We start from the raw sequence: 24771 nt of genomic DNA, 5'->3' as shown, positions 1-24771 counted from the left end.
GGAATGTGGTCATCTGTACAGTGATGTGCAACCCCATCGTAACCTGCCCTAGAGCAGGCAGGCCGGCAAGCCTGCCCTGCATCCAGAGCAGGGTTGGAGCCAGTTACAGCTCAGCCCAAGGCAAGAGGAATTCCTTCCCCTTACCACGGGTAACGCCACAGCACCTCCAATGGGGCTAAAGAGGTGGCACAGATCCGAGCAACCTGAAGTTGCTCTGGGCTGCATGGGACCGGGGATAGGATACGGCACAAGTGCTGGATCCTGGCCCCACCCCGCACTTACCCTTGGTTCACTCATGGGCCTGCCCACTGTTTGCCCGCCCCCACCTCAAGACTCCTCCTTCTTGACCTCTGCCCACCCCACCCCAGACACAAGGGAATTGCGCCGGTCCAACACGAGGTTGGGATTGTGCCTTAAGGGCCCAATCCTATTAAACTTTCCAGCACTAATGCAGCCCTGCAGTAAGGGAATAAATTTGAGAAATGTTGGATAGGATTGGATTCTTAGTAAAAAGTTATGCTGGAGAGAAGATGCACAAACATCTCTCAGTGGCAGAACACTTGCTTTACATGTAGAAGATCCCAGGGTCAATCTCTGGCATATTCAGGTAGGGCTGAGAAAAATTCCTATCTGAAATACTAGAAAACCATGTCCTGCCAACATAGACAGTACTGTGTGGGATGGACCAGTGGTCTGAGTATAAGACAGCTTCCTATGGTCCTCTTCTTTGCTTTATTTCAACATGTTTAGATAATCATGAACAATATGGACAAACACAAAATATTCAATGCAGGTTTAACAGAACACAGATAAATGCAATTTCATTGTTGGATTGACCTATTCATCAGTGTGTTGAACAATTTGATTATCTCACTGGGAATTTTTTTAATCGCGTTAAGCAAAAAATGTAATAAAATGCTTCTATTTGTCATTTTCATATCTTGCATCTCCATTCCTGGTAGGCGTGATCTTATGGGTGATCGTTACAATGGGATGCCTTTGCAAATGTCAGAAAAAAACTGGCATTCAGGTCTTGCTACTTATTAGGATGTGATAACATTATAATCATGTTGCAATCACATCGTGTTTTATGTCACTGCAGTGGCATAACTGCTAGTACATCACTCCCTTCCTAAATCTTTATGTTCCAGCTTAGTAACTTTTAATATTGAGTCATTAGTGTAATTTCAGGTGATGACTGTATTCAGTTCACTCCTTATCCAATAACGAACAAGGTGGGGCTAAGTTATGCACACAGAATTCTATGCAGGAGTTGACATGATAAGGATGTTTTTCTGAGTATGCAGTGGGGCATTTCCATGCATCTGCTCAGCATTTTGCTCATAAATGAGAACAGCAGTTCTTTACATGGATGTTCACTCCTTTGATCCCCTTTATAGCAAACTGATAATACAATCTGAACTGGTAGCTTGTCATCTTGGTGCCACAAGCATGTTCAAAAAGCGTGCACACAGGCAGGAAGATTACAATGCATGCCATGAATTGAACTGCACACCTTAAGGGAACAAGTTATTCAGCTGACACATAGATATCACTATATTTACGGTGTAGGTGTGCTTGCGCATAAGTTCAGCTTTGGTTTAGACATTGATGTACCTAAGACTGTCTCTTAAGCTCAATGCCCTTTGCCCAAACCACCCACCTTCCATTGTATTGCATTTGTTTAAATTAATCCTGTGCAAAATATTTGGAATAGCAAACTACCAAACGCTGGAACAGATTGCTGGAGCCTACCTACTTGCTGACCTTTGTCTAGGATCAGTGTTTTAATCCTGCACTTGAAAATTACCCTTCAAAAGACTCCAATTCAAATTGCCAACATGACATGTCTCTTCTAATGTGATGTGACTGGAATGATAACACTTTGCTTTGATGTGTAATGTAATTCAGTGTGACTGATCAGATGCAACCTGCCATCAGATAGCACAGGGCAATGCATCAGGTTGGAAAATTAAAATCAAGCTGTTTTTGAGGAGCCACAATAAAGGACACCACTCTGGACCTTAACAAGCATACAATTTTTCATTTGAAATGATTACTATTCCCTCTAGTTTCACCCCAGAAACAAAGAAATAAATCATAAACACTCACGTAATTTTTTTTTCTGTCAGGAAAAACATTATTTATAATAATAGTTAATATTTATATAGGGCTTTTGAGTATGCAAAGCACTTCACATGTATTCTCCTGATCTTGTCCATACAACAATCCTGTTAGGTCAATATTATCAGTCCCATATTGCAGATGGAAAGACAGAGGCTGAGAGGCCTGCCCAGCAGCCCAATCCTTCCTCAACTTCCCCATGTTGATGCAATGGTGCTGGCATGGGCTATGCTGAAAGGTACTTTAGCAGGTGGAAAGTCTCCTCTGGGTAAGCCCCAACCTGTGTAATGGGTCAATTTGGACCTCTGCCAGCGATATAGATGGCACAGGTCTGCGTTGATCTGTGCTGGTGGATCAGGACTGGGAAGGAGGATAGGGTACAGTGAGCCAGCACTGCTGATCCTGCCCCCCTCTCAGATCAGATCTGCCCACCCCTACCCCCACTGCCACCTTCCCCCACTCCATTACACCCTCCTTGCCCTCCCCTTCTCCTCCTCTGCACTACTCATCACAGAGCTTACATGCGCCAGTGGGCATTGCTCATTCCACTGAAACCGGTGGGAAGCTCCAGCCTTTCCACCAGTGTTGCAAAAAGGCATGTTGTTGCAATGTGCTTTATAGCACATTTGTGGCAGTCTGCACCAACAAAGTACAGATAAGATTGTGGTATAAGTCCTCCTAGTAAGCTGATGACACAGGTCAGATTTGAACCAAGAAAGCCCTAATCTGAAACAGTCTCCTAGGTAATATACTACACCAACTCTGATTGACACGAGTGCCACCAATGAACATAGGGGGTTTAGAAGGGGATGTAGTAAAAATAAATTGGCAACAAACATAAACATAAGATTCTACTCTTAGGATCTTACAATTTAGAATGCCATTTTAAAAAGAGCTATCTAACATTTGATCAAATAAGCTACTTGGCTGATGTTAGCTGACAAAGAAAATCGGTTCTTTCCCCTTCAGGAAATTGAAGGTGGTATGAAAGAGGCATCATTTCCTGTAGTGAAATTTCCTGTAGTGAAACACGCACACACTTATTATGACACTTGATGACAATGTATAATTATGTGATCAATAATTATAGTTCTTGGCATCTCGACAAAGTAAAGCATTGCAAGAAAATATGCGGCTTTGGTGCAAAGGTCCTTTGAGATGCCTTTCTCTCTGTTTTAGCATGAATTAATTGAGGCAAATCTAGTGTGATTTAAAAAATAACTAACCTGGGATGGTGAGAAAGTATAGTTTCTCTGGGATGGAAACCACAAAATTTGTGGTTGACCCACGATTAGGTTTCTTGCTCAAGAACTCTCAGCTTCCTTACTCCTTTCTTCTATTTTCTTTTCTCCTCCTTTTCTCCCACCCGCCATACATGAGATTTCCAATATACAATGGTGATAAATGAAGCATTAATGTTAGTGGCAAGATTAAGACAACAGCTGTTTTTTGTAGGCAGAAACCAAAAGCCAGCTATCTACTAATCACCTTGAAAAGGGTTGAGCTTGGAAGAACAGACAATTCCAAGCTACTAGAATATGTCTAATTACTGAAATAAAGCTGGGAATACACTTATGACCAAAACCAATGGGCTATATTTTGTCACCTTGACCTTGTTGCCATTCTGTGGCTTGCTAGTAACAGTGCAGCAGCTGGGAAGCTCTATACTTTCAGCAGTGGGCCACAGGTCGCCTGTTGGAGCAGGTAAGGTGGCAGAGAGGGAAGTTTGGGGGAGAAGCATGGGTGGTTTGGAGACAGGGACTGGGCAGGGGGCTGAAGGAGGAGGATCTCAGCAGCAGCAGTGCATGCTAAGATCCTATCTCCCCTTTCCTGGCTTGACGCACTCCTGGACATACGTCAGTTAAATAGCTGGTGTCGGACCAAGTGTGGGTTTAGGGAGACCAATTAGTGTGGGTTCAAGGAGACCCAATGGGAGGTAAATAGAAAAGATTTTTACTTACCATTCCCAGGCTGTCTGCCCCCCCCCCCACCATAGCATGCAGAATGGGCTCTGCCTATGCTAGTAAGTGTTGTGGGTTGGTGGGTGATATGATTGGCTGCTTGTCTTCAAGTTACTTACTTGTTCATTCCAGTGTTTGTTCAGAAGGTGGAACATACGCAGGTCAAAACTGCTGTCTCTTGCCGCCCCAGCTTTTTCATGCCCATGCACAGGCATCACAATGGATAGACTGTACCTACACAAAAGTGCTAGTGCAGCCATCCATAACTCAGATTAACATTCATACCTTGAATGTCCATAACTTGGGGATCCAGTGTACTATTTATATAGACTGCGGGCCTTGCCCTTCAAAGAGCCATACTGCTCAACACAGATAGAAATGACAATAGTAGACAATTTACTTAGAAAGTTCAGTATCAAAACAATAGCAGGAAAATAGCCATTCTTTACAGCAATTAGTGTTCATTCCCTTCCTAATAGTTCCTCTATCTCACCACTCTAGAGGTGTAGATGTTTTACTTTACTGTCCCTTCACCTTACTAGGGGTGTCCAAAGTTTTCGGCAGGAGGGCCACATCATCTCTCTGACACTGTGTCGGGGGCTGGGGAAAAAAAGAATTAATTTACATTTAAAATTTGAATAAATTTACCTAAGTTTACATAAATTAATATACTAGAGGTGGAACTTATATGAATGAATGAAGGTCTTACAATAGGTCAAGGCCTATGAAAGGCCTTGCACAAAGCAAGGCTGGCCTTTTCTTTGCTGCCGCTACTGCATCACAGACGTGAAACAGCAAGCAGTGGAGGGAGCCCTCATCCCACAGCTAAAGCGAGAGGTCAAACAGTTGCCCTCATGCTGAGAGCAGTTGTGTTGGGCCAGTGCGGGCTCCAGCAAGTTTCTGGAGGGCCACAGGCTCATTTGGGGTCTCCCTGAGGGCCGCATTGGGAGTCTTCAAGGGCCACAAGTGGCCCCAGGGCCGGGGTTTGGACACCCCTGCCTTAGACCAACAATTTTCAACTGGCGTTGGTGGCGTAGCTGGAGGGGGCGGAGCAATCAGGCTGGCAGTGGGGCGAGCAAGCGGCTCCTCCTTTCGGAGCTGCATGGCTCCGTTTTGCTCCCCCCGCCGGGAATGACTCCGAAGGGAGGGGCCACTTGCCCGCCCTACTGCCAGCCTGAGTGCTCCGCCCCTCTCCAGCTATGCCACTGACTGGTGTGCCATGGCACATTGGTGTTCCTAAAAGTGGGCCACATGTGTTTTAAGCACTGCAGTTGAAAACTGCTGAAAAGCTTTGTCTGGGATCTGTGCATCTAGGATACCCGTCTGTATTAACAAATTGTCTGTCCCCTCTTACTCTCCCAGCTCAGAGAATTCATTACTACAGAAAGTTGCCCTAGAAACATAGCTGCAGAATCTCGCAGAGACTCCTAGAAGCCAGAAGAGACAAAAACCATAGAGAAGATAGGTCAGTTTTCCAGAAGAAGAAGAAAAATGTTGAGACCTTGAACATTGCTACAGTAGGCTTTGGCACTGGATACTAACTGTAATTGCCTGTGACTTCACACACTCTCTCTGACTTGGTGCGCACTTGATAATGCACTCAAACAGAAATGGTCAAGTTTGAACCATGCTTAAACATGCGAGGGAAGAGTGTGGGCATGTACACCCTCATCTGTATTTAAAGCACAGATTGAATGTGGTTCACATGACAATGCATGTGATTGGACAATGGTGTAATGAGTGCACGTGGGGATACGTGAGCAGTCACACTTTTCTCCCATATGAGTACCGCAGCGGAAACACAAACATTGCACTCAGTCTGCCTCTTCATGGTAATTATCCTCCTCATTTCTGAGGCCAATCACATACAATTAAGTAAGTTCCGTTCTGGGTAATATTATGATTCCTTATGTAGAAGAACAAAGAAAGACAAATCTGGCAAAGTGTTAATAAACAATCAGTTCCGGGGAGACTTTTGTATTCTTTGACACAATTATTAGCTGACCTTGTCAATTATTTCAGAGTACATGAAAATACTAGGGATCAGGAAATATTAAAACAATAATTCATTTCTAGTGCTCATTACAATACACTGAAAAGCTATTTCCTTTAGTCTAACCTTCCACAACCATTAGGGTAAGTGTTGGGGAAAAATAACCATAAATCATTTAGAAGATAGTGAAAACATCCGTAGTTTGCTGCACAGTCCTTCTCTATTGAAATCTGTCAGTTCAGATAATCAGTTTTTCTTCTGCGTAATTATTTATTTTAGATCACCACATTATGGGATTCATGGAATGGTTGTTCAAAGGCTAAACTAGATGTGGTGTCAGAAATATATGTGCATCTCTGTTGTATGTTGTGCTGTATCTCTGTAGCAACTATCAGCTCAATCCTGAGCTGCGCAGCATACAGGGCCTGCCTGTGAAAGTGAATGCCGCTGCATTCTGTGCACTCCAGGCAGTTGCCAGTGGCTCCTCTGGAGAAGGGGACTTTCGTCCCCTTCCCCCGAGTAAAGCAAGTTGCCCTGCAATGGGGCTACTCAATTCTACGTCGACCCAAAGGTTGGTGTAGAATCAAGAGCGAAGCTCCACCGGTCCCAACTTCATCCTGCCCTGCTCCCTCCCCCAGCATGCCTCCTCCCCGCACTCCCTCAGCCAATCCTGGAACACCTCCTCCCTGCCTCCCAACACGCCTCCACCAACTTCTCCACTGCTCGGCAGTCCATGCGAATGCTGAGCGGCAGAGCTCTGGCGCTTACCTGGCACTAGCCCAGCGAAGCACCGATGCTAGGGCCTGCAAATGTGCTTTACGGCATGTTTGCGACAGTGCATGCTGGCAGTGAGCCAGCGCACAAAGCTTAGGATTGAGCTGTATGGGAAAAGGTTTCAGCCAGTGTGGAACCACAGCATGGGAGAGTGGTTTGGTGCGCACTTGATAATGCACACAAACAGACATGCATTGTCATGTGAACCACATTCAATCTGTGCTTTACAGATGAGGGTGTACATGCCCACACTCTTCCCTCACATGTTTAAGTATGGTTCAAACTTGACCATTTCTGTTTGTGCACATTATCAAATGTGCACCAAGTCAGAGACAGTCTCCCATGTCCCCCAAAATGTTTTTGAATGAAAATTTCTCTGGTGAAGCCATTTGTCCTGATTTTCAAAAACCTCATGTATGCATGTGCATGTGTTTCCCCCATTGGAGCAAATAGCAGCGGGGATGGAATGGCTCTGTGGGAGCAAGGGCTAACTCTCCTTCCCCCATACGATGATCTTAATCCAGATTAGGAGCCCTCCACAGCTGCTATTTGTAAGAGTTAAAAGAGTCAGAAATTATTCATGTAACCTGATGGTTACAGCTAGTCTGGTAATAAAAAGTCAATACTTCAAAATGTAATCACAGTTCTGGCTTACTTCACAAATACTATTCACTGTACCTTTAATGTTCTCAGAGACAATCACATATTTGTTTCTTTTAGATGACTCTTTGTGTGCCTTTTCACATATGCTGTTTTTTTTTAGTTTACACCTGAACTTTTTAAGTATATATCTGAAGTGTGAATAAGATAGACAGGCATTTGAAAATATGAATCCACAGGCACACTAATCACAGAACCAGGATTCAGTATATATCCTGGATGAGTGCTTCATGGGAAAGCTAGACTTCTTGCTCTGTAATGTGTGAAATGGCCATGACTAACTCAGGGTGTAAGGATCAAAAGCACACAACCCACGGTGGGAAAATATATTGCCAGAAATTACCTGAAAAATTGCAGGCATGGAGAGATTGGTATGTGAACTCCTCTTGGAGGTGTAGCTGAAACGGCACATTTCAGCCTACTTTATGCTGTCATGAAAAGGCTTTCCACAAAATTAATTAAAATGGACTTGGAATCCTATCATGTGAACTGAAATGTGACTGAAGGACCATTAACAAAAGATAATGATACACATCAATGTATCAAGTTGTGAGGAGGTGTCTAGAGCAACTGGCATTACTTCCATGTTTATTTGACATATTCATTAATGATCTGGAAAGGGGAGTAAACCACAGGTTAATGCAATGCTCATATTATACTGAATTGGGAGGCAGTGCAAAAATCAGCCTGGGCATAGAAATAATAGCAAGGGGGCCAATGATAATGGAAACATGGTGTGAGCGAGAAAATGAGACTCCATTTGGAACACTGCAATATAATAGTATTAGAGGGGGAAAGTATAATCCAAAACATCTATTGAATACTAGAGAGAAACCTGGAAAGCTGTAGAGATGGTAATGGAGAGCAAATTAGGCAGGAGTGTGTAACATAATACAGGCCCCAAAAAGGCTGGAGGCATTTTGATGGAAATTTCAAGGAGCTGGTAGAAGAGAAAAGATGGTAATAATGTCAGTCAGCATCAACCTGGTGTAATCATACCTGAGCCACCGTGTATGTGTTTGGGAAGCACTTCATCACATTCAATATCTTGCACTGCAGCCCCACCCCTCAAATTATTCAAATGCTTAGAATGAAAATATTGTGATTAGGATAGCGAAGAGCGAAGCATTAGACTGGAAGGTGTCTGAATAACACTGAAAAGGAGGCCTTGTACACGTTTTGCAAGTTATGAGGAAGTGCTAAAACAGGAATCATCAGTAATGTGCCTAAAGCTGCAATCCTTTTACACACCCTCCTGGTAATAAATCTCACTGAATTTAACGGGACCTACTTCTGCATAGACATGCATAGATTTGCTTGGTAATAGATTTACTATTACATTTGCTCTGTAATAGACTTACTCTGTAATTTTCTATGCTTCTGGGGTAACAGGCAAGGGGGCTTTGCAAAGTTGTCCACCCTTCATTCTAGGTTCCCAAGGCAGACAATAACAACTGCGATTAAACACGCCATCCTTTTTGAAAAAGAATACAGCACAACATGAAAGCTGTTCAGACTAGAATGGAGGGGATGGTCACTTATTACCCGATTGCAATGCCCAGGGACACCTACAGCTCTTGGTGCTTTCACTGCCCTAGATACAAATCCTACTCGGGGGAGGACTCAGCTTTCTGACTATCCTATTACTCCCCATCCCTGCTTAGATGGACCTCACAGGAGACCATTCCACTCTCCATAAATTTGGAACTGAGAGCATTTGAGTCCGGTCCCCTGTTGGAAGCAAGACCACCTCACTGACTGGTATGTGTAAGGGGACAGGCTTTCCTGGGTTGATTGAGCCTGCATGTTACAGCTACCCTTCTGTCCAACAGAGGCTTTCTGAATGGTCCCCACCCACCTGCCCTGAAAACAATTCAAGATTACTTCCTTGCCTTTCAAGCCAAGCAGGAATGTTTGGCTCTCTACCTCACTAGCTTGGTGGTTTTGTTTTTGGCCTACACTGGATTGCTGTAGGTGTGGATTTTAGCCAGGTAGGTCATAGCTGGCAGGCCTTGTGTGGTATGGGTAGAGGTGTTTGTTTCTGGTGCGTAAGATATTCTATAGCTTACTGAACAGATGATGCTTACTTTTGAGTAAGGTAAATAACACCATTTTCAAACACCTCTAGGTATGGGGTTAAGAACAGAGGTCTGTCCTCACTCTGAAGTTAGCTGTTTGTTTGAGGTTAGCTGTTAAAGGACGCAAGACTGATTCCAGGGGTCTTTGTGGCTAGAAATGTTGGATGGGACCCCTTTGAACAAGGATTGTGGCAGCAGCCCCTAAAAATTCACGGCTGGAGGGGGGTGGGATCTGCAATTCACAGTCTCCTTAGTTCTCTATCTCAGTGGTTTTCACACATTTAGCACCAGGACCCACTTTTTTAGAATGAGAATCTGTCAGGACCCACCAGAAGTGATGTCATGGCCAGAAGCGACATCATCAAGCAGGAAAATTTTTAGGAATTCTAGGCTACAATCGTACCCACACTTACCCAGGAGTAAGTTCCATTTACTTTTATTGTTAAAAGTACATACAGAGTAGCCTGATAAAGTACAGATGTGTAACATTTCCACAAATGCAGTCAAATACCACAGGAGCATTAAATCTAATATACTAAAAATAAAATATTGAAATGAATGGGGACCTACCTGAAATTGGCTCATGACCCACTTAGTGGGTCCCGACCCACAGTTTGAGAAACACTGCTCTATCTTATTAAAAGGTGAATGGTGAAAAGCTGGGGCTTGTCAATAGGTGAACCTTGGCATTGAGTCAGAAAGGGGTTTAGATAGCAGCAGTTGTCTCCCCAGTGTAAGAATGCACACTAAAAGGAAGGGTGGAACTGTAAGTTATACAGTTCCCACTGAAAATTTAATTACATTAATAAACTGTGACCTGTTTAATCTACACCACCTTGTCTCATCACTTTTATTGGGATGTGCAGACAATCTTCCCCATACTCTACTGAATCTGCAGTACTGCTTGTATTTGGACCTATCCTGTTCTTCCACCATAGGAAAGGGGTAGCCTAGTTTGACCCTTTCCCACTCTAGAATCTCAATTGTCATGTTCATTCAACAAATATCACACTCTTCCTAAAAGAGGTAAATCTGTAAAAGCACTGGCATTCCTGGGAGGGGGGTGACGCTAAGCTTTTCAGGGGCCTGAACACCTGTGTAAAGCAGCCCCTTCCCCTCATCTTCAGAGCCATTCATGGCTGCAAAGCAAATGGCTATGAAGGTGAGGGGAAGGGGTCACTTTACACAAGAGTTCAGATGTCTGAAAAACTTTTTTGTATTTTGCACCCCCCTCCAGGAATGCTGGTGTGTCAAAGCAAGGTTTCTGATCATATTCTACAATGCACAGAAGCATCTTTCAAGAGAACAGATAAGTGTGTACAAGTTGTAAGCAGAGCGTACCATCACCCCACTCCCCTCTCCCCCACAAACAGTTTTTCATTCTTTTTTGAAAGGGTCATAATAAGACTAAACCTTTAAATGAGAGCCAAAGTAAATGACTGAGGAGAAAATGAAAGAGGACCAGTGACTTTTGAAAAAACTAAACATGACTGATTTTTGTTTATCTTTGGAATATTAAAATTGTTGTAATGGTCAACTTGAATGTTTCTGATAGTGGTGTTGAATTCATTTAACAGCAGATAGATCATTTGAGAAACAGAAAGCCAAGCAATGAAGGGAATTGCTTGGCTTTACTCAGCATGTAGTCGGTCTGTGGAACTCCTTGCAACAGGATGTGGTGCTGGCGTCTAGTCTAGACGCCTTTAAAAGGGGATTGGACAAGTTTCTGGAGGAAAAATCCATTACGGGGTACAAGCCATGATGTGTATGCGCAACCTCCTGATTTTAGAAATGGGTTATGTCAGAATGCCAGATGCAAGGGAGGGCACCAGGATGAGGTCTCTTGTTATCTGGTGTGCTCCCTGGGGCATTTGGTGGGCTGCTGTGAGATACAGGAAGCTGGACTAGATGGACCTATGGCCTGATCCAGTGGGGCTGTTCTTATGTTCTTATGAATTCCTTGCCAAGATTGCTGAAGACTTAGAACTATGTTTCTTGGGGAAGAACATGCAGACATGGGCGGGTCCATAGGTCATTGGTGGAGCACATAGGTCCACATAGGAGCACATAGGAGCACATGCAGACATAGGCGGGTCCATAGGTCATTGGTGGAGCACATTGTATACAATGTCCACATAGGAGCACATAGGTCCACATAGGAGCACATAGGAGCACATGCAGACATAGGCGGGTCCATAGGTCATTGGTGGAGCACATTGTATACAATCATTGACATTTCCAGCTAAAAGCATTTCAAGTAGCAGGAGAGGAAAGACCTCTGCCTGATACCTTGTCAGTCTGAATTAATAGCATTGGGCTAAACAGCCTGACTTCATATGTTTAGATGTGTTAGAAAGAGAGCTGTCATTGCTGTCACTGGCCCGCCTCACCCCAGCAGTGTCTTTTCTAGTGGCTGTCTGCTGGTGTCGCATCTTTTTAGATTGTGAGCCCTTTGGGGACAGGGAGCCATTAGATATTTGATTTTCTCTGTAAACCGCTTTGTGAACTTTTTGTTGAAAAGCGGTATATAAATACTGTTGTTGTTGTTGTTCATTCAGTGTTTTATACTCTGGGACAGAAACCCAAGGACAAAATACACGCATATCAAATCTGCTGTGTAAAGCATATTTGTGTATTCCTCATTGCTTGTCCGTGTAAAAGAATTTGTGATCAGGGTAAGACAGAACTCAACTCCTATGGATTTCTGAAGGAGAAAGTGACTAATACCACATTCATGCACCTTTTGCAGCTAACGCATGTATCTAATGTATGTATTGAATGTATTCCATCTGGAAAAATATCACGTACGGTGATGGTGCTAAATAAATGATCTGTACAGAAGTGCAGCATAAGAAGCATATGAATAAGGAGCAGAACAAAAATTTGGGGTCAATAGAAAATATTTCACTTCACCAGGATATGCAGTGCTGATGTGGCAGGCTGGGCAGACCCACCCCATTGTGATCTATGGAGAAGCACCACAGCTGCCCCGCCTGCTTACATGCAGGGAGGCTCTCCTTACACCAGCTTTCTCAGGTGTAAGGAGAGCCACTTCACGTGTAAGGAGGCAGGCAGCTGTTGTGCTCTTACATGGACTACGATGGGGTGATTCTGCCTCACCTGCCACCACATGTCCCTGCACCTCACCCTTCCCCTGTTAGTTATGTTGTCTGTTGTTTTCTGATAGTATTCAAAACATGGAGTCTTGTTGCACCTGAGAGACTAATAAACTTGTTGTGTTGCTTAAGATTTCATGGGCTAGAGCAAACTTCACTAGAAGCAAGATGGATTTCCACTTCATATCGCTAAAATCTGGTACCTTCAACAGTGACTGACTAAGGGCCCAATCCTATCCAATTTTCTAGTGCTGGTGCAGTTGTGCCAGTGGGGTGTGTGCTGCATTCTGTGGTGGAGGAGCAGTCACAGGGGTCTCCTCAAGGTATGGGAACATGTGGCTTCCCTTACCACAGGGCTTCATTGTGGCTACACCAGTGCTAGAAAGTTGGATAGGATTGGGCTCTAACTGGGCCCTGGTCTTCCAAAGTTTATGCCACAATAAATCTGGTCATCTTTAAGGAGCCTCTTGTGCCTGCTGAGTGCTGGACCATGACAGTTTTTACCTGAAGCAGAACACCAAATGAGCCCCTTTCCCCAAAACTTCCCCCCTCCCTCCCAAACTGTGGCACTGTTTTCAGTGAAATTGCACCTCAAATTTTTCCCTTCTTTCAAGTTTTTGGCCTTTTGTTGCTTTCCTATTAGGAAGGAAAGAAGAAAAGTAGTCTCATGTCATTCCAGCTTCCTTCCTTCCTCCCCAGGCCATCTATGAGGGGAAGCTATGCTGTTGTGCTACTGCTCCTGAAAACTGGCCACAATCTGCCACTGGAAGCCACCCACTTTGTGGTAGGCAGGGACAGTGCTGCTTTTGTTACATGGAGGCCCTTTGGAAAGTAATTGGTTTGTCTGACTGCTGCACAGGTGTAGGACCTAATCTGAATATGACAGCTGAGAGGCAGAGGGACGTTTGGAAGATACTTCTCTCATCACCATCCCTCCAAATCAGCTCTGCTCCAATCTGTTCTTTTCATTCATTCATTGATATCCCACTGTTCTCCTCTGAGGGCACTCTAGAACTTCATTCAGCAGTTCAAAGCAGGCTGCCCACTGTTATGCAGGGAGCTGGCAACTCTCTCAAGAATGCACATTTTCTAGCATTGGTGGTAAATATTGTAATCCTTTTGTGAATGACTTGTCTGCTTGTGTATTCTCTGGTTTCTCATTTCCTGGAGACACTTATCTTTTGCCCTCTCCACCATAGTAACCTTGGGCTTTGTTCATGTGTTTGTTTATGCACTGCACTGAGGGTCATGCCAGGAGAAAACACTTGATCTCTAATTAATGGCTCGCATGACTTAAGTTTAATTTAAATGAAGAAAATGGGAAGTTTGCATAGAAACAATAGGTAGAGCCTGGAATACTCAATATACTGAAACAAATAATTCATGTCATTCTTCAGGCTAACATTTAGCAAATGTGGTGACATTTATGCAGTGTTCAGTGATTGACACCTCTTAATTCTAATGTAGAAGCTAGTCTAGCATTTCTTTTAGAGTGCTAACATATCTGTGTGACATTTCTTTGCAGTAAAACTGTCAGTTTTGTAGCACTTCCCATACATGAGAAATTTCTCTCTCTAACACAACATTATTGCAAAATTTAACCTTGTGTGGAAGGTTGTTATGACACCCAAACTTAGTGAAATATGGCTGAGGAACAGAACACTGACACTGTGACACACTGCAATTTATTTTTTTTAACCTTTTCCTGAATTTTCCTTTTAAAAACAGGATTCCCCCTCCAGTTGACAGGAAACTAAATAGTTCATTTGCACCCGTTATGGAGAAAGGTGTTTTTTTTTTTAATTATTTATTTATTTTTGTACAAAGATGCAATAGTTTCTGGAAGTTTTGTTTTGTTCAATGCAAACAGTTTTGTTCTGGAAGACACAGAAGTAGCTACTGGAAATAGATTTTCATTTCTGTCAAGCACATTTTACAGTGTTCAGCATTGCCCATAGAAAATGGAAGCTCAGCTTCCTAATCTGCAGGGTGTGGATGCTGACTGTAGCTCCTAATGGTGAAAGGAAGATTCATTAAATGCTTAGTAGCATTTTTCTGTTCCTAGGATGTTCCCTGGCCAGACGTTCTAGGGCAGTAAAGGTAAATGTTCCCCCCAGCATTAAACCTAGTCATGTCCAATCACAGGGGCGGTGCTCATCTCCATTTCTAAGCCAAAGAATCGGTGTTTGTATGTGGACAGTTTCCATGGTCATGTGGCTGGCATGACTAGACACATAAGCACATGGAAAGCTGTTATCTTCCTGCCAAAGTGGTACCTATTTATTTACTTGCATTTTACATGCTTTCGAGCAGCTGAGTTGGCAGGAGTTTGGACAAACAACAGGAACTCACCCCACTGCGTGGATTCAAACTGCCAACCTTGTGGTCAACAGGCTTGTCAGCTCAGGGCACAATCCTTCCTTGCCCTTGCAAGGAGGGTTGCAAATGTGCCGTAATGCATATTTGCACCTCCTTGAGAGTCGACTGGGCTGGCACATGGAGGGTCACCGGCCTGCGGAGACTGAATTCAACCTCTGTGCCGATGGAGGGAGCAAACCTTGCATTAGTTGAGCTCAGCGGACACAAGGCTCTGTGGAGGGTAGGGAGGAAGTGTTCCAGGGCGGGGGAGGACGGGTGGAGGGTGGTTTCAGGGGCGGGCGACCAGGGAGTGGGAGGCAGGCCTGGGATCTGGCAGCTATGCCAGATCCCAACCTCTGAGTAGTGAGGAGTGGCTTCAAGCCACTCTGCTCTCCTTGGACTTGCGCCACTACCTGAGGTGATGTAAGTCTGAAGAGACCCATAGGGGCTGCAGCGGCTTACCTGGGGTAAAGGGAAGAGTTTTCCCTTACCTCCAGCTGAGCCACTTTGCAGTTCTATCAAGCGCTGGATACAGCGCAAGCCTCCTGGCTTGCCTGTTCCAGTGCAAGATAGGATTGCGCTATCAGTGGTTTAACCAACTGCGCCACCCCATCCCTCTAGGGCAGCGCTCCAATGACGCTCAGTCCTGCAATAGCCCTTAAATCAGTCACTATTTCCATTCCTAAAATCTGCTTTGTATTTCTTAATTTCAGGATCAGAAATCAGAAATGCATTTTAAATTTTGCACACATTACTATAAATAAATGGTATTCCTCACTATAATTTTTCGGGCACTCATTCAGCATTGGAGTGGGACATGGCAGCCTGCTAACATGACAGCTAATCTAGTTGTTAGCACTTGTGCTGAGATATTTGCCCAAGAAGTGTAAAAATGCACCCTCCAGTGCCTAAAAGGTTTCTGACATATCATCTCAGCAGTCAGAAGACCCTTTCCTCAGCATTCCAGTGGAGAGCCGGCACAGGCTTGGGAATGAACGGTGCTATTCAATAAGTCTAAGGGGTGCCTCTCCACAGAGATTGCTGGAGTGAGGTCGAACTACAGCAAGAAAAAGTGGCTTCCATGACATTCTGATAATTCATGAAGCAAAGTCTGAGAGCGGAATTAGATGTTACCAGGAAAAAAAAAATGATGCTGCTCAAAATGTAGCTTGCAGTTCTGATTCCCTCTTGCTCCTGGAATGTCTCAAGTGCATTGTGGATCTCCCTTATGGTGTCATTGTAGACTTGCAGCAGAACTAGGGGATTACTAGCGTGTGCCACTCATTCCTCCATTCCTGTGTATGTCTGAACAGCCCCTGTGAGTCACAGCAAATGACAACTGCAGCTCTTCTAATTGCTGTGCCATAATATTGCACAATGAGGTTGAGGAGAGAGATGAAGAGAAAGCCAAGGAGAACCCTCCAAACTAAATGCCAAAAATATTAGAACAAACCAATATTTGCCATCTACGCACATGTAGTTCGATACTGTTTTGCATGGCATGAATATGGCCCGCTGATGCAACAAACAAACATTCCTGAGCATTTCAATCGACTTTTAACTTCAGCCCTAGAAGCAAAGCTAGTTAAGTGTCTCCGTGCTGCAATGTGAGCTCTGGTGCTCTATTTGCACAGCAGCAAAATCTAAATATTGAACAACGGGAATGTCTTATTGACCGATTCCATATTAAGCAATTTAACCTGAGAGAAACCTCAAGCACCCAACAGTGGGAGTAAGTTCTATTTTCTCTCCTGTTTAATCATGGTACAGTCTTTTATTCTGCAGGATTAAATATGCATAGACAAGTAGGCACGACGCATATGCCACAGTGCCACGATTTACATTTCCCTTACACAATAAATTCTGCTCCCAAGAGCTGCCATGGCTATGAGCCATTATCTCCAATGGAAATAATGGCTTGTGGGATTGTGACCTGCTCCAGTGGTATCCATCAGGATTCAAAGACTTCCATAATGAATCCCATAATACAAGGGCATGCTCACGCGGAGCTCCAAGGGAATGGAGAAATCTCTCTAATTTCAGGAGCACATCTCATGGTATTTTGCATAATGACTGCAATCGTATTACATCAGATAAATGAATGAGAGCAGCTTTTAGTACTGCATTCCATCATGGGCAAATAATAAATCAACAACCTATGAACTCCAGGTCCATTTGGAGCATGTTTAGAGTCCTCGTTAACCTACAGGGGCCAATTTGAATAGAAACAATTTTAATGAAGGAACGGGGAGAATTTAATAATTTATGTGTGGGGATGGGAGAAATGGAAATGGACTAGAAATGATACAGTTTATCTAAATGCTAACAGTGTCCAAAGGCTTCAGTGTAATTCTCTTCCTGGTGGCAGAAGCCTCTTCCTGCTTCTAAGAAAGGTTCTCGCTGTCACAAACCAGAAAGGATGAGTATATCACAGTGCTTTCCTCTGCATTTGTATTTTTGAGTAAATCCTATTGTGCTTAATGAACCCTCCTTCCAAGTAAATACAGGTGGGCCTCCATACCTGCAGATTTGGTATTTGCTGTTTCAATTATCTGCAGATTGGTCCCCCTGCTGTGGCAGACCTCCCAAGCCCTGCACCCCAGAGCAACAGTCTGCAATGGCCCCCCCACAGGATACTGCTGCCCCATGTGCAAATCTGCCCCCCCCCCCCGCTTACCTGGAGTGCACACGTCTCACACGACTCCAAAACACACCAGGGAATTCTACTGAAGCTTCCCTGGGCTCTTAAACTTTGCTTCTGGCAAACTGGAAGCACAGTTTCTGACCGTGTTGGGAGGCTTCTGTGCAGTTCTAGAGGTGCGTATGGCTCTGTGCCTGGGGTATTTGTCCCTTTTCATTAATGGCAGGTCTGCCACTAGCCCCATGTGCCCATTAACATTATTAAAATGCATACTGGACTGAAAATGTTTTTGCTTTACAGGTTGCTATAAGCATACAAGCTTATGGTGACCCACAGGCTGCCTACCAGCAGCTTGAACACTTGAAAAAACAGGAAACTGCTTCATGTTAACCTTGATCTAGTTTTTTCAAGCATGTGGGTTGCCAGGAGGCAGCCTGCACATTGCTACAAGCTTGTATGCTTTAGTGACCTATAAAGCAAGAACAGGTCCCTTTAAGGGGTGGGGGAAGAGGGGGAAGCAGTGCATGCTGGTCCCAGCAGGTGGCCTGGTTGGGGTCTATTATTCTTGGGAGAATCCTAATATAGAAGCCATGGACGTGCTTGGCTCATCTGCTTGGCCATGCTATCTTTTTGTATAATACTGATTCCAAACTGTCTTACGGAAGCCATTTTCCTACTGAACCTTAAGTTTTTCTTAAGTGAAATATAAGAGGAGAAAGAAGAGATCAGGAGTTCAGTCATCACACAGATATAAGCAAGGATCAGAACCAGCCTTCTTGCTAAGCCCCATGTGAGGAAACCATAATTTCCAGGAAGGCTTGTCGTAGATAATGATACAGTAAGACTTGATGTGAAATTTTCTATCTGTAAGATAAATGACTTCTGACAAACTTGTTTTCAGCCAAAAGTTTTCAGGTGCTTGATAATCCATCAACACAATGACAACTCTGGTTTTGGTTTGTAAGTAAATTAATATATGGTTTGAAATTTATTCAACTGTCACAGTTTCCAGTAACACAAGATAGGGAGCTGAGATTTCGGTTGGGATCGCGGTCCTTCATATTTCTTTTTCCTCCACAAAGGCACAGCATGCCAATTACTTCTGTCACCTCCAGCGATAGAAGCCAGACCACAAGCAGAGCTATCTTGTGATTTTAGTCTCTCTGTGCTGCCTTGTTGTTACAGCAACCAGAGCTGCAACAAAGAAGTGTGAGGTATACGCAAGTCAGGGATGCAAGAGGACTGTATTTGGGAGGGCTACTTAACTCTTGCGCTGGTCATTTGTAACAAATGGTAGGTTAAGTCATTTCATTCAAAGGTACATTGCAAGACATAATGATCCACCATTTACCTCAAATCTGACCTAACAGAAAAATAGTTTTGAATTACCAAGTTATCCTTGTTTCTTTTTTACAAGAAAGCCAAACCAATAATAATTTGGAGGACTTTCTGAAACTTGAGGAGGCTTTTGCAAAGCATTCCATGTGACTGTTCATTTTCGTTGTCTCCCGTTTTTGCTTTTCGTTTTTGCTTTTTGTTTTCATTGTCTCCCGTTCCTTATTATTTTTATTATATTATTTTATTACTTTTATTCTCATTATAATTATCATCTTATTATTTCACAGCCAGAGGAAAATGTAGATTTGGTTCTGTGAAGATGCTCTGGACATTAATCTACCTTTACTTACAGTGCAAAGCTCCTATCTTTACTTGAAATAGCTTGTCAGTGGGGAGCTATAAATGTTGAACTGATTGAAAATCAGACCAATGTACATAGCAGCTATTGGGACACCTCCATCAGCTTCTACATGGCATTCAATATGCCTCAGGGCTGTCACCCACTCTGAGATGAAGTGCTAAGTACAAGAAAAGGTCTCATAGCTTTATAAATTCACTTTCCTTCTGTAGCCAAATATTTGATTTGAAAACACTTTATGCCAATCTTAGTCCCAAGAGGAAGTGGTTCTTTTAATATTTCAGGCTACAGAAAATCAGTAATAAGCGTTACATGTTTTCAAATATAAAACAATTTTAGACAACTTGTACAAGCCACCAGAATGGCTGTTTGAGAAGATGTTAAGTGTTGCTAATCAATAAAAGTCATTTGATTGTGCAAATATGTATGACATGGGCTTGTTATCAGAGCATAACATGTGTCATGGGAAAGTAATCAAACCGCTCTGATTAAATTCTGGTAGTCAGAAGACGAATTTCCATATGAGGGGAGTTTTATTCATTCACACATGGCTGAAACCTATATTACAACTTTCCAAACAATTATCTAGCTGATAATGCAAAATATGTGAGCAGGAAGAACAGCAAAGAATGGATTTATTTGATTAAGGTGCCCACTGCAAAGCTTTTGAAACGTATGAAATGCTTTTTTGCCTCAAAGGTCCCAGTGGCAGTTATACCAATAAGTTTAAATAAGAGTGACACAGGCAATAAGTAAAAACTTGGAATATAAGTATTGAAAACAGTTTTTACATTGGCAGCCACAGTGATTCGCCCCCCCCCCCAGTGATTTTCTTCACAGAAAAAGCTGATTGTCAAACTCTTCTAGTAATAGAAGTTTTAGAGGGGTAGTCACTTAGCTGGGGTGAAAACAACAGACGTATAGTGCTTTAAGAACTTACACATTTATTGTACATATGCTTTCATGTACTACACTAGACTCTTCGGGACATGGTATATAATACCATATCTTTGTGATGTGGTACTAAGCAATAAAAGTCAAATCACTTTTATTGATTAGCTACACTTAATGTCTTCTCAAACAACCTTATGGTTGTGCCATTAAGTGGGTACACGTGAGGGTTACTAGTTGGTCTTCTGGTTCATTCAAGATCTCAACTGGACAGGCAGCCCAGTCCTAAGCCACCCAGAGTACACGGCTTCAGTAGTGCCAAAATGGTGACCGCTGGATCCTGTGGGCACAGAGATAATGCCAGAGGTCTCCTCAGGAGAAGGGAGCTTTTGCTCCTCACACTGGGTAGGCAGTAGTCAGCAGCAATGAGTTTCCTCACCTCTGTGCCTGCATTTGAGCAGGTACAGAGCCAAGGAGACCCAAGTAGGTCGTTCAGCTCAGGAGTGGGGTTAGGATGTGGTGGCAGAGGCTGTCACTGTCCCCACCTCCCTCCTGGGTCTGATCCTCCCCTTGCTCTGCCCCATTCTGCCCACTCCCTGCCCCCCCCCCAAAAAAAAATACACACCTCTCGCTGGTGCTGGAAAAGCACCAGCCCACATGGCATTAAGGCCCAGCACCGATGGCCCCTACTCTGCAGGTGCTACAGACGTGCTTTATGTGGAGTTTATGTGTCTTACATGGATGTGGAGCTTAGCACCAGGTTATTACTAAGGGCAAATTGAACTAACAAATAGCATTAGGGTTGGTTTCCCAAAAAGAATGCCAAAACAGTTCCAGCCATTTTGTAATTATTTCACAGAGTGGGTCAAATTACATACATGCATACATACACTGATTTGTTCTGTTGTGTATATCTGGTTGGTGTGATGCCAGAACACTCAGTGCCAGCCAGTTCCAAGCTTGTGTAATCTTCATCACAAAGGAGACTGTGAGGAACTGAAGAACAGGAAGCGGCAGAAGAGGTAATGGCTGGAAAATGGAGAGAATGCTGAATGGAAGGCCAGTTTGAGAGTGTGGGAAAAGGAAGCTGAAACTATTATAAGAAAACACATTATATGAGACAAGTATTTAATCAAACATCATGGAAATGTAGAGTTATTTTGGAAGGAAAGACTTCAACTGACACCCAGAGCATTTTGGTTAATTATGAATTCAGAATATTTCTGATCTCTAAATCATACATTCTCTAAACCATACATGTTCATACTAAATACTAAAATAAGCATCTACATTAATATTGCAACACTTTTTATTATAGTAAAAGTCTGGAGTTTCAGGACCAGTAAATGTTGCATCCCTTTATGTTTCAAAGTAGACAATCATGTACAGTGATTAGTTACAGCCCAATCCTAACTAACTTCCCTGCTCCCCACCGATGCAGCCATGCCAATGGAGCATGCACTGCATTCTGTAGGAGGAAACAGGCCCAAAGGTCTCCTTGAGGTAAGCCTCTGCATCCTCATTAGGTCTCCTTGGATCAGCTATTTTCTTGGCACAAAAATGAGGAGAGTGAGGGGATAGTATGCTGGTGAATACAGGTGCTGCCAGGATCGACCCCTTCCTCTCCCATGCCACCTCCCACCCATGCTCCCTCCTTGTCCAGGCACCACTGTTACCCTGCACATGCCCGATCTCGCCTGCTCTCGGAAGTTAAGCAGGGTCAGGCCTGGTTAGTACTTGGATGGGAGACTGCCTGGGAATAGCGGGTGCTGTAGGCTTATACCATAGTCTTTCAAGACTGAAGGTTGCCAACTATTCCTCCCTTTACCATCTCATTCCTCCCACCGCTTGCCCCTGCTGCAAACTATTTGGTGTTGTCAATGACTGACTCTTCCAGTGGCACATCTGCACAGCCACCAGCCATGTGTGCTGATGACCTCATTGTGCATACTATCACAGCATCACTTCTGCTGAAGCAGTGGCACTTCCACTGGTGGAACATGCATTCCATTAGCAGAGAGTCTAGTTAGGACTGAGCCCATTTTTTTTAATCTAAATTGTTTACTAATAGAGTCCATTGATAGTGAAGTCTTTGTATTCTTTCTCATGTAACTCTATTTAAAATAAAATAAAAATATTCCCACAGTTCATTTGTGTGCCTAAGTGTGTGTATGTACACAATGCACTTTATTTAATTTTCTCATGTTTGAAGGGGATAGCCATTTTCAGTTATGAAAACCAGGGCTGCTGGTAAGCAGCTATGGTTAAATGACTGCCAATTAAATTGTACATTGAACTGTCACTTCTTTCATATGGCAGCTGTGACAGTCACTGATTTGTTCTGTGACGGGGGCTAGCTAAGGGGACAAGTGGGGAATCCACTGTCATCCTCAGATAAGCCCCTCAGCTTTACAACTTGTAGTACACAGTCACTTAAATCAGGCTCATGCAAGCAAAGGCTGATGAATCTGAATTAAACAAATCTGCAATGCAAAATGTCTTTGCAAAGATGACTCCTAAATATCTTGAAGCCTATGTAACAACCCCCTACCCCCATAAATATGCACTTTACTATTTATAGGAGAGTTATAAAGAGAACAGATAAATATTTAATTAGAGAAGTTTACAAAAGTTTTTTATTTGTACAAAAAAATAGGAATTAAAAAGAGGGGATAAGTTTACAATAAGAGGGAGAGGGAAATAAAGAAAGAAAGGGCAATGAAGTAGGTTAAAATGCTACAGCTGTGTATAATCAATGTGGTGTTTGGTAATTAAAGGGTGCTTGCTTTAGCATGCAAACATTTCAGAAAATATAGGATCAGGACTGCTGAGAGCTGGCATTGAGCCTGGGGTAAGATGCCTGATTGGGTCCCCCATTCCTAAATTTTCCTACAACCACATGTTACTCAATTTTTTGAAAAAAGTTTCAAATTGACAGTTTTAACTAGTATCAGCAAGATTGAATCTAAATGAAAACATAAGAATGGGGATAATTTCCTTACTTTGCGTAGTGCTACTGTGTTTCTTTTCTTCTACCTCAGCCAAGTCCTCCTCATGTGCTTTTTCTTCTCCAAGGAACGGCTTTCACTATCTCCCTCATTACTATCTGATGATTTTGAAACAAAGCCCAGGTGAAATAAACTTGTCTGGACTTTTTCTTTTCTTTTTTTCTCCTGTTTTTTTTTTCTTTTCTGTGCTCCAAACTTATATTTGTATTCTATACTGTTAATTTCACCTTCAAAGAATTCCAAAACACATGTAGACTTGATCCAATGCCATGTGCTCTAGAAGAAGTGGTGGAGCAGACTAAGTGGTGGAGCCTGGGAATTCAGTGAACTGCACTGGTAACCTACTGCTGGGGATAGTAGATCTGGTTTGAAGGCGGAAGTTTCCGTGTTTGAATTCTACTAATACACCTTGGTGCTTATGGAGAAATCCTGGGTTACATTTCCACTACAGCAGTGTTTCTCAAACTGTGGGTTGCGAGCCAATTTCAGGTGAGTCCCCATTCATTTCAATATTTCATTTTTAACATATTAGTCTTGATACCTTTGTATGTGACTGCATTTGGGAAATGTTACAGACCTGTACTTTTAACAAGCTACTATGTATATTCTTTTAACAATGGTAGTAAATGGGACTTACTCCTGGGTAAGTGTGGGCAGGATTGCAGTCTAGGATTGCTAAAAATTTTCCTGCTTGATGATGTCACTTCTGGTCATGACATCACTTCCAGTGGGTCCTGACAGAGTCTCATTCTAAAAACTGGCTCCTCATACTAAATATGTGAGAACTACTGCACTACAGCTTTAATCTACATTCAGTGCACTTCTATTTCCCCCAATGCATTTGGGGGGGGGGGATGGAGTGGGGAAAGGAGAGTATAGTTTGTGAAAAAAAACTCCACAGTCAGGGAATTAGAGGACAGGTCCTCTCATAGATTGAGAACTGGTTAAAGACCAGAAAACAGAGAATGGGTGTCAATGGGCAATTTTCACAATGGAGAGAGGTGAAAAGTGGTGTGCCCCAAGAACCTGGGGACCAGTGCTTTTCAACCTGTTCATAAATGACCTGGAGACAGGGTTGAGCAGTGAGGTGGCTAAGTCTGCAGATGACACCAAACTTTTCTGAGTGGTGAAGACCAGATGTGATTGTGAGGAACTCTAGAAGGATCTCTCCAGACTGGCAGTATGGACAGCAAAATGGCAGATGCGTTTCAATGTCAGTAAGTGTAAAGTCATGCACATTGGGGCAAAAAATCAAAACTTCACATATAAGCTAATGGGTTCTGAGCTGTCTGTGACAGATCAGGAGAGAGATCTTGGGGTGGTGGTGGACAAGTCGATGAAAGTGTCAACCCAATGTGCGGCGGCAGTGAAGAAGGTCAATTCTATGCTTGGGATCATTAGGAAGGGTATTGAAAACAAACCAGCTAATATTATAATGCCGTTGTACAAATCTATGGTAAGGCCACACCTG

The 24771-nt window shown here is 43.2% G+C and overlaps 1 long non-coding RNA gene across 1 annotated transcript in view; it reads right to left on the bottom strand.

The window, feature by feature from the left end:
- Positions 1 to 18731: 18731 nt before the first annotated feature.
- LOC136656119 (uncharacterized) overlaps positions 18732 to 24771 on the bottom strand; it is a 48988-nt gene continuing 42948 nt past the window's right edge. The window contains exons 3-4 of the long non-coding RNA XR_010794699.1: positions 21183 to 21321; positions 18732 to 18899 (exon numbers count right to left, since the gene is read on the bottom strand). This is a non-coding gene — a long non-coding RNA (uncharacterized lncRNA). The remainder of the gene's footprint in view (positions 18900 to 21182; positions 21322 to 24771) is intronic.

The sequence above is a fragment of the Tiliqua scincoides genome, chromosome 6 (genome assembly GCF_035046505.1).
Source record: "Tiliqua scincoides isolate rTilSci1 chromosome 6, rTilSci1.hap2, whole genome shotgun sequence".
NCBI classification, from domain to species: Eukaryota; Metazoa; Chordata; class Lepidosauria; order Squamata; family Scincidae; genus Tiliqua; species Tiliqua scincoides.
This window is presented reverse-complemented; position numbering and strand designations above follow the sequence as displayed.